This window comes from Macrobrachium rosenbergii, chromosome 14, assembly GCF_040412425.1.
Source record: "Macrobrachium rosenbergii isolate ZJJX-2024 chromosome 14, ASM4041242v1, whole genome shotgun sequence".
Taxonomy (NCBI): Eukaryota; Metazoa; Arthropoda; class Malacostraca; order Decapoda; family Palaemonidae; genus Macrobrachium; species Macrobrachium rosenbergii.
This window is the reverse complement of record NC_089754.1, coordinates 37,794,884-37,806,161: the sequence shown is the minus strand read 5'-3', so window position 1 is coordinate 37,806,161 and position 11,278 is coordinate 37,794,884. Positions and strand designations below refer to the sequence as shown.

The following is an 11,278-nucleotide window of genomic DNA, read 5'->3' as shown; positions in this document are numbered from 1 at the left end:
CCCGCTGGGAAGGGAGCCTGACTCCCTTTTCCTCTTGAAGGTATCCCCCGAAGAGGGGCTGGAGACCTTCATCTAGGGGGTGCCTTTCCTAGGACGGCAGCCCTGGAGGAGGGCATACCCTCTGGGTTTGCCCTGGCTTCCTCCGGGAAGGCATCCCTACGGGAAGGGCTGGAAAACCTCCTTTAGGGATGCTTTCCAGCCCGGCACAAGCCTTGCCTCCCTCCTGACAGGGAAGCCCTTTGGAAGGACCTAGGAACTCTTGATCTCCAACCCTAAGGTGAGGTTTTTCTGGGAATGCTTTCCTGCCAGGTAGGTTCAGGGGGTTTCCCTGCCAGGGGTGCCCTAGCTTCCTTTGGGAAGGCACCCTCGGGACAGGGAGCTGATGAGACACTCCTTGAAGACTTGGCCCCCACCCCTGTGGTGAGGACCTCTTCCAGGAATGCATCCCAGCCAAATAATGGATCTGAGGTTCATTTTATCGTGGACAAACCTCGAAGATCATGAGTGTTCATCTTTAAAATAGGATCCAAAGAGATTTCCTTAGTCTTAACAGGTTTCCATGGTTCTCGTGATAGATTGATGGTGTTAGTCTTTCAGAGGCCAGATACTTAAAGCTGTTTGAATGAAGATGCTACCAACGCAAATCTATCACAGGCATCATGGAAATCTGCTGAGATGGGTGACAATACTCACAAGTGAACTTTTCTTATTTTTGGAAACTCTTCTCATAAACAGTAATGAAGGCTGAATTATATTGAATAAAAATTAGAAGTGGTGACATGAAATATGTTCCTTATATTTGTAATAAAAACCATATTTGGAGATAATTATTTGGAATAAAAGCGTATAGTACTCAAATTTAGGAAACAGAAATACCATCAAGCAGCTTTTCACTTTTTAGTAGAGTCACCTATCTCATATCTCCGTTTTCTGAGGTGCGACGGCCTTCCCGCGGCAAACAAAGGAATTCCTGAAGGGGGACTCTGGTACAGACCTCGAGTCAAGAAGCATTTAAAACGCCCGCCCAAAATCCTAACAATGACTGTCGAAATTTTTTTTATTTTAAGAATAGAATAATAACTTATTTGAAAAAATTGATAAGATTTATTTATTAAATAATTTATTTTAGTTAATTTTTAACAATTTCAGCATGTTTATATATAACACACTCAACCCTATTCCTTCACTTCAGTTTCCATTTGGAAATGTGTAAACAATTTTGTTTTGTTTGAAAAGTGAACATGGAAACTAGCTCAGAAAACTTTCAGAAAAATTCCGATATTCAAAATGAACACGAAGGAGACGTTTCAAGTGCCTGTGGAACAAAACCAAAAGGGAAATTTGAAGGTAAGTTGTTTTATAGTTTTCTTATAGCGTTATGGAAAGAAGGCCGTTTCCTGTTAGCCGCCTCTTATGACTCATTCATGACACCTGTTATCAGTTGACGACAGTAAACTGATATGATTTCCGGCCATATGCTAATTTTTAAAGTATCGTAGTCATATTTTATGTTACACAATCAATTTTCGGTACTATTTGGGCGATCTAGGACGCTCTTATCGGGTCAGTTAGCCTAACTTAGGCGGGGCTGACGATAGGCCACCGTAGCCTAGCGCTGCCCAGCCTTCCGGTGGAAGGGAGGAAAAAAAATGTAGACTGATGCAATGTATAACTTAAGCTTAGCCCAATTTTATCATTATTACGGGAAATATTCATATCTTCTAGAAATTTAGCCCTCAATAGGCCTAAGGTAGGCTTAATAACAATTAAGGCCACCGTATCCCCTGGACTGGGTCTTAGCCAAGCCCAGAAAATTTTTGATGGACTTTGATATCAGAATTCAACTAGTCATCACGTCAAAGTTCAGCTAGTCGACTAGCCTCAACAGCGGAATTCTGTTCACAGTATTATGAATCTAAGAGAGAGAAAAATCCCAAATTTCATCTAGGCCCAGTAGACAAAATTTATTTATGCTGATGAAGCTTGCTCAGGATTCAGTGTGTGCTTTGAGGTTAGGTTCTTTTGCCATGTATTGCTGAAATTTGAAGGTAGTATCACTGATGGAGTCACGTGTGTTGAGATTCTCCTCATATTTGCACTTTTCATTTGTTAATAAACTTAGGCCTATCCTAAATATATTGACCAGATTAATAACCAAAGGAACCCTTAAACCTCTGGTATCCCTCTTAGACCTACTGTAAAGCACTGATCAGAAACTGGGACTATACAAGAGATCTGTTTGCCTAGCAGTGATTGGAGGAATAATATCTTTGCTCCTCATAGGCTATCTCTTTAAGGTACAGAACCATTTTGAGTATTGATCAGTCATCCCTCAACAGTTTTAGAGGGTATTTTATTCCCCAAAATAATAATATTCTTGTTTATGTGGCTGCAGAAATAAGAACCAAGCGTGTATGCCTTTATTTACTTAGTTTCAGCAAATAATGATAGTGACAGTCTATATGTAACTTAATACCTTTAACATTAACTTTTTTCCATTGTTTAACATACACATTTTAAGGAGAAATTATGGTTAGAAATAATTCTAATGGAAAATAAAGGCTCACAGGGTGAAGGTATTTCAAGTTGAGTGGAAATGATTGAAATTGTATAAAAAACATTGTTTTTCATCAGTGCGCTGATATTTTTTCCTGTCTCATGGATTTCATATGGTGTTCATCATAAATAAAAAAGTTTTTCTGAGATCACAATTAAAGTACTTCTTTGGAAATGGCACAGGAGGGATGAATGGCTGCATTAATTTATCTTACAAAATAACAAACTATACTCACACCCAGACAGCAAATTGAAAGGATAGAAAATCCCTAGTAATGAACCACAACCCTCAGCCTACTCAATTTGGTAAGCAATATGTCAGATGCTTCAACACTGGGTTAGTTTAGGATGCTGTCCAATATAACCTATACAGTATATACCCCTTACATGCTTGCTGGGTTAGGTAAGGATGCAGTCCTTTAAACACCCCTCCCACAGATTTTAACTAAGGGTGAGGTTTCCCCCCCCCCACCACCCCTTCAATCATAGGTTAGCATAAGGTACTGCAAATATGCCATATTTCCTTATGTTTTCCTCCATCATTGTTATTTATTACATATATGAACTGTGTATTTTCCAATTGTTTCTAATATTTTTTTATATGTACTGTATTTTTAACCATTCTTGAGGGTGTAGTTCACTAGTTTTTGGCTTTCCCCACCTAAAAATTCTTGTTCCCTTCTGGTCTCTCATGATTTTAAATTTAGTGGTAGGGTAACACAAAACCATGTTTTGCTTCAAAAGTATTGGTCAAATTTGCATGAAACACAAATTAAACATTCAGTAAATGTGTTTGGCAAGATATTTCATATAATATCATATATTTAGGCTGTTATAATAAAACAATTGCCAGAAAGATGAGTTCACTTACTCAAAAGGTTTTGTTTATGCATAGCTTTGCTTTACTTGGAAAGTTGTTCATTCTGGAAAGTTTCAGTAGCCAAGTCCAAGCATGGTTGTAATGGAATGTAACATAAGTTTGTATATTCTTTCACACAATAGGTCTATAGTGTCTTAGGCTAGATGAAAATGCAATCCTTATGTTGGGTAAAATTGCAAATTACCCAAGTTGAGGCCTGACATGGGTTAGTCTGGTGTGTGTGTGTGAGTATATATGTGTGCGTTTGTGCTCAGCTATTCCATGACATGACAAGTAGTTTTTGCTATTAAACCCTTGGTCATCATCCAGTGTCAAGTTTAGATAGAATAAAGTGAGTTTGAGGTAATCAACATTTTTCATGCAATATTTTGCACTTGAAGAATCATTTCTCACAAACACTCCCTTGCAGGACTACCCTTTTTTTTCACATCGCATATTTGAAACCTGCTCTGTGAACATCTTCCCCACTTCCCACACCTACACACTACCATTTTCACACACACACACACACACCTTCCCCCATCACACTGCTATCTCATATCCTAGGCTAACCACCTAAACAAATGTGGTATGCTGTATTTCAGGGCAATTGGCTATAGTATTTTAACCCATCTACTCATACAGCCATTTATTGGACTTTGCTGCACACACACACACACACACACACACACACATCCCCATGGAAGGAGGTGGGACGCTGAGGTATGTTATACAAAATCATGCTTAGACATGTGATTGCATATGAAGCTTTTGGTATACACCCTAGATAATCAATGTATTTTTATTGTTAGGACCCTACCCCCATAAGTCTTGCAAGATGGTGATTTGATTTTCTTGTTTACCATCTGGAACTCATTTGCATAGCCAAAAAAATAGTTTTACTGGAATGGCAGTGCGTAGGTCTAATATGCAATTTTGCCTCTTCTGATTCCTAAATTTTGGAAAACATTTGGCTAAATTTGGTAGCCAGTTCAGATAATATTGGTTCATGATATGCACATGACTCACGTGTGTATACAATCCAAAGTGTGCCTCTTATGACCATTGAGTGTAGCTAAGCCTGATTTTTCCTCTTGTGAAACCATACTAGGAATAACATGGCCATCACCCAAGTCATGTTGTGCTCCCAAAATACTGGCAGGTAATTATTTTTTTCTATCTGTAAGGGCCTGGGGTTATTTTGTATGTGATAAAGGCCTTGTTTTATGACATGTCTGCATTGCAATAGAGCACTATAGTAAGTTTATCTTTTCATGCCTTAAATCTAGGAGCTTGCTTTTCATTTTTTTATGTATTTGCAATTAGACAAATACATACAATTTTGATCATACATACAATTGTGATCATACAGGTTTGTTCTTCCAGAACAAACCTGTATGTTCACAACTGAAGACTTGCTTTGGAGGGTAGCCTTTCTGGTTGGAGTTCCATAAGGGCATTTGTGGATGATTCTGCAGCCTCTGTCAGACAGTGTTGATTCTTCTGTGCTTTTAAGTTCTTGGGTCCATATCTTAATGAAGCTATCCAGCCAACCCTTACTATAGCCTTTAACTCCTTCCTCTTGCAGTCTTCAGTCCGAATACCAGATTTTGTCTATAGGATAAGCAGTCTTTTGTGCAAGATTCCACCAACTACGGGGATAAGTTTTTGGGAAATTCCTTCCTTTCAGCCTTTACAACCACTTGATCTCGAAATTGAGAGACCATCTTTACTTTTCTAGGACCAGCTGTTACAGTTCCATAAATCATTTCGTCCTATTCTTTACTGGGCAGATTCTTGATGTGATCTTACCAGGCCTTTGAGCCACGTCGTTGACATTCAAGCCCTAACTTAAAGGTTCTGAAGTTTTAACTTTCTGATCTAGAGTTGGCACTGTACATAATTTATTTGGCTTTGAAGGGCTTGTCTTTCCTACTAACTGCTTCTTAAGAGGCATTTTGAATGAAACTTGGAGTACCACACGAAATCATGGATAATATGCATGTCATGAGAATACGTGTTAAACAGGTTAAGTCAGACAAGCATGCAAAGAGCAGCATCACACTTCATTGCAATAAAACACTTCGTGTAGATTTTGTGACAGTGTAGTTCCTGGTGAGTGGTGAATTCAAATGCTTCTCTTGTGGAGTTTACCTCGGAATTTGTTTTATCAAATATTTTTGGAGTAAATATGTTCAAATTTTTATAAGAGAAGTTGCATATGTCACAGGCCAGTTATATGGGTATGCCCAAAGAGAAAACTCATAAAAAAGTAGACCCCAGATTGTAAGTTGCTAATTTCTGAACATGTTAGAAAAATCTGGCTTAAAAATTGGCTTTATTAAGAATGGTTGCCCAGGAATTTAAATTGAAAATTCTAAAATTATATGAAATATCAAGATTTTACTAAATTTTTATATCGAATTCTGTTATGTTACTTCAATTTTATTTTTAAAAATTTATTGTGATTAATTTTCTCATGACAAATTGGTCTAGTGACAAACTGTAATATGTTAAATGTTTGGGAATGATTGTCTGTACGCTTTCATGAAGGTCATCCAACACTCTTGCACAACTACGAGTTACTTTACTAGGTTATTAGGGAGTGGGGTAGGAAAATATCCAGATTTGCGTACTCACTAAACGAAATGTAACCCAGTCCGAGTGTGCTACCTGCTGGTATGTAATTGTATTCTGATTAAAATTCTCTTTCATCATATGTGTCAGATGAGAAGTATCTCGTGTCATGTACAACATAATGTCTTATTTTTAATTGATTGTCTAGCAATAATGAAACCCATTACAGTGTCCTTAGTAAGGGAGAACTTTATGGAACACTGAACTTCCAGTAAAAATTGAAGACATTAAAGCCACTAGAATTCTCGCATCCTTTATTAAAAAAAGGATACTGCATTTTATGTTTTTCTTTTATTTGGTCATGATCATGGCACATGGATATTTGCTGAATATCCTACATGATCTAACCCCCATGTAAAGAGAGTGCAATTCAATATTAATAGTAAAACATATCTTGTACTGTATTAATGAACTACTGTCAGCCAGTAACAAAGGAGTAGTTTTGGGAACAAATCTCTTAAAAGATTTTGCTAGGATTTCCAATTGTAGTGCTAAGTTTTAAAATTGTAATGCATTAAGAAGTCTCTTGGCCTATACAACCTCAAATTGCCTGGCTTAATTGCTACTTATATGGAAGGCCAGACCCACTTGATAAACTGCTTAAAGAAAAGAAAGCATCAATAAAGCAATTCTAAAAAATTCCATGTCTCCATCCCCAAAAAGCTGGACTATATTGCAGTTGTTTATAGCTACTCACAGTTGATATACAAGAAACTTTGGTTTTTGTGTAGATAGGTTATTTTACAAGTTAATTGTTAATGGATTCATTTTGGTTTTGTAGAGGGAAAGTTAGCTAGAACTTTTTGAAGTGTTTCTGACCATTTGTTTTGTAGAGGTAAATGTTAGTCAGCACTTATTGAAGCATTCTGACCATTGGTTTTGGTGTTGGTATGTCATTTTGCAAAAATAATTATTGGGATCTTATGAACACTGTTGGCTTTAGTAGAGGTATAAACTGCACTTACAGCCTAGCCTATGTTAGGCTACAGTAGCTTATGGTGGAGTAAGTTAGCCACAGCATGTATTCATAAAAGTTACTTTTTCTGATGGAAAGGGTACTGTAACCTAACTACAGTATTTTAGGGTAAGAACACACATGGGGGAATTTGGTCCAAATAAGAGATAGCTAATCCTTAAGGGAGACTTGCATTCACCAATGGGGTCTAGAGGGCCAGCTTCATGTATTTCTTGACCCTAGACAGGTTTTTCTGAGGAAGGAGATTCAGAATTATTCACATCAGTTTTCACATAACTAATTGATAAATTAGATTATACTGGTATTCATATATGGGGACAATCTGTAGGTAATGCAGAGGTGATATAGGCAGTCCCTGGGTTACGGCATTCCGACTTTACGGTGCTTGGCTCATGTCACTGTTAACCTGATTTTAATGCTCAGTACTGGGTTTTACAGTGCCGCAACCCGGTTTTATGCGTAAGCACTGTTTATTCCCATTATTTTATTGTTATGTTCCGGTTTACAGCGTTTTTCGGGTTATGGCGCACTGCTGGGAACGGAACCCCTGCTGTAAACTGGGGCCTGCCTACTGCTAAGAATTTACTAGGGATGTGCTTTGATACAATAGTTTCCATTGAAAGCTGAACCTGCTAGCGGTTCTTCATTGGAGGGTGGATAGAGCTCTCGGCTGGCACGCTGTCGGCTCAGCGTTCGACTCTCCAGCCGGCCAATGAAGAATTAGAGGAATTTATTTCTGGTGATAGAAATTCATTTCTCGTCATAATGTGGTTCGGATTCCACAATAAGCTGTAGATCCTGTTGCTAGGTAACCAGTTGGTTCTTAGCCACGTAAAATAAATCTAATCCTTCGGGCCAGCCCAAGGAGAGCTGTTAATCAGCTCAGTGGTCTGGTTAAACTAAGATATACTTTACTTTTTTGAACCTGCTAGTAGCCCAGACTAATTGTCAAGAGGGTAAGAGACCCTCACTGATGACATGGTAACAATGTAAGTCTAAAAGTAAGAATAATGTCTGTCTGCAATATCTGTAGTGTTGGACAACTCGTAGGGATTGTGATGACATGCACTTTGAAATCTTGTAATGGACAGAGTAAGGGGTGGCTGTTTTCCTGTGATTTATATTTTACCTTCCATGTTTATTCTATTTGTACAGAATAAAATTTGTTTTTTTTTAATTTTAAGTCCTTAAAGTTTTAATTTTAAAGAAGTCCTTTTTACCCTTAAAAATGGGATGACCTGTTACTGAAATGTTGGCCATTAAATAAGGAAAATATTCTCTAGACTATTCCTCCACCTTTTCTCTTTATCTCTGTTATGAACCCATTTTTGGGTTCATCATGTTCTTTAATAAAAAAAAAATAACAATGAAAAGATCGGGACTGAGAAAATCTGGCAGCAACTGAGGCAGACAAAGGAGGAAGAATCGAAGTAATGCAAAATAGATACCCTAAAACTAATTTATTTGACACAACACTTACAATTGTTTTACTTAGTTTTTGTACAAAAACCAGTCGGTAGTTTAACAAAATAAGCAAAACAAAATCATCATGAATCTGATAGTCATCAGATAAGGCAAAAAGCAAACAATCAATATAACAGTTGTTAAAGGAAACACTATTGCTGAGTCAGTACATCATTAACCGTGGTGAATTGCAGAGATGACACAAGTGAGGAACCACTAAGCATGCATCTTTAAAACATTTACCCTGCCAAAGATGTACATACAACGCAGACGAAGCTGCAATTCAGGAGAACATAGACGAAGCTGCAAATCACAAGCCGTGGTTCTAAACATAACACACCTGCAAATCTGAAGCCGTTGTCATCAACATAACACACCTGCAAATCAGAAGCCGTTGTCATCAACATAACAGCTGCAAATCAGAAGCCGTGGTCCTCAACATAACAGCTGCAAATCAGATGGTCCTCAACACAACACAGACGAAGCTGCAAATTACAAGCCGTGGTCAACATAATGCAGACGAAGCTGCAAATTACAAGCCGTGGTCAACATAATGCAGACGAAGCTGCAAATTACAAACCGTGGTCAACATAATGCAGACGAAGCTGCAGATTACAAGCCGTGGTCAACATAATGCAGACGAAGCTGCAAATCAAGGGCGTGGTCCTCAACATAACGCAGAAGCAGCTGCAAACCATTAGCCGTGGTCCTCAACATAATGCAGACGAAGCTGCTTCCCCAGACGCAACTGGCTCTACTGAACGTGATGACACTCGTCCTTAACCCTGCAGGTCCCGAGTCCCAAAACAAACGGCTATTACGGACTCCAAACGTGAGTGAACAGAACCCCCATGCTGCTTATGACTGTTCAGGTCTCCACACCTTTACTGACTCTCAAGCGGTCAGAGCCTCAGACACGGACCGTTGGACGTCACCTCACTACCAGTTCCAGAAAACAAGTGTTGAAACGACCTTGACGGGGAAACACTCGGTAAATAATGGTTCCGATCGTCCCAGCAAATTGACAACAATTGAACGAGGGGGTAAAAAACCCATTTTTGGGTTCTTCGGGTTCTTTAATAATAATAAAATAAAAGATATTGAGGCAGAAAAAGGATGGAGTAAAGGAAGATAAAACAGACAAACTAATTTATTCTGTACAAAATTTACAGTTGTTTAAATACAATACAATACATTTAAAAAAAGCTCTCAGTAGCATAAAGTTAAAGCAAAACAATCAAATTCGATCCGATAGTCACCAGAAAAGGCAAAAAGCAAAAGCAAACAGTCTATATAACAATTAAGGGAAACACCATTACTAAGTCAGTACACCATTAACCGCAATCAACATTCCATATAAGTGGGAAAAGAATTAATTCACATACGGGGTCAGTACATGAAAATTTCACAAAAATGCCCTTACAAATATTCATCTCGATACACAGTTTACAAATACAATAAGTATAATTAATAACAGACAACATAAAAGGTTACTATTACAAAATACCTTTTGTCATAACTCATTATACATTAACAAAAAAGGACCCTAAAAATCAAAAGTAGGGTTACTAATATGCCACAAAAAACAAAAACTATCTTCATTCCCGAGTACGTGAAACATTAACATTGAAGCATTAACATTAAAAAAAAACTGGAGAAAACCTAAGGCTTAAAAACCGCCTGTAATAAAATGCTGCAGGACACTCCACGCTCAAGAAACCATAGTAACTTGCAGCAGAGATGACACAAATGAGGAACCACAAAGCATACCTCCTGAAGACACCAGCCGAAGCTGTACATAAACGCAGACGTAACTGCCGTTCAGGAGAACATAGACGAAGCTGCAAGTCTGAAGCCGTGGTCCTCGACATAACGTAGACGAAACTGGCTCTGCTGAACATAATATTCGTCCCTAACCCTGCAGCACCCGAGTCCCAAAACAAATGGCCATTATGAACTCCAAACGTAATGCTAATGACTGTCCAGGTCTCCACACCTTTACTGACTCAAGGCTCAAGCAGTCAGACTGTCAGTCTCAAATACATGCAGGCCCGTCGGTCGTCACCTCACCTCCACCTCTTCCTCCAGAAGACTAGAGGTGAAACGACCTTGACTGGGGAACAGTCGGAGAACAATCGTTCCGATCGTCCCAGCAAAGAAACAACAATTGAATTGAACGAGGGATAAAAACCCTTACAATATATACTGTATGTGTGTGTTATATATATATATATATATATATATATATATATATATATATATATATATATATATATATATAGACATAATGTGTGTAATTTATATATAATTTCTGTGGGTGTTACGTCCAATTACTGGTAAGCCATATTCTTAGTAATTAGTAAGTGGAGTCCTAATTCATTAATGCTACCATTATTGTAATGATCATGCTCTTCCAGATGTAGAGCTGTTAGTATTAGGTATAATGATGGTGTATTTAGGTTTCAGTGGAGAGAAGTGGACATTTTTAGATGATATTTCATTGGAAAATTTCCTTGCAAATGTAATATGAATATAGGCAAGAATGAGGGTCCAGGGTTTTCACTAAAAATTTGTCCAACTGTACGAAGGTTGATGATTTATAGCGTTTTAATGCCGTAGATTTACCCAGGTTTTCACTTTCGATTGTATCTTTATATAGGGATTACCTCACCACGTTTCATTTTATTAATTAATTTTTGTAACTTTTTTTTTGCCGATTTAGGTATGGGGTAAATTTTCATTGGGTTTCTTTCCTTTCATATAGTCTGTGTACAATGTTTATGTTT

The 11,278-nt window shown here is 37.9% G+C and overlaps 1 protein-coding gene across 1 annotated transcript in view; it reads left to right on the top strand.

Annotated features, from left to right (window-relative positions):
* Positions 1-1,192: 1,192 nt before the first annotated feature.
* The window catches only part of LOC136845935 (phosphatase and actin regulator 3-like), an 873,386-nt gene continuing 863,300 nt past the window's right edge, over positions 1,193-11,278 (top strand). The window contains exon 1 of the mRNA XM_067116448.1: positions 1,193-1,347. The gene's annotated coding sequence lies outside the window, so the exon portion shown is untranslated. The remainder of the gene's footprint in view (positions 1,348-11,278) is intronic.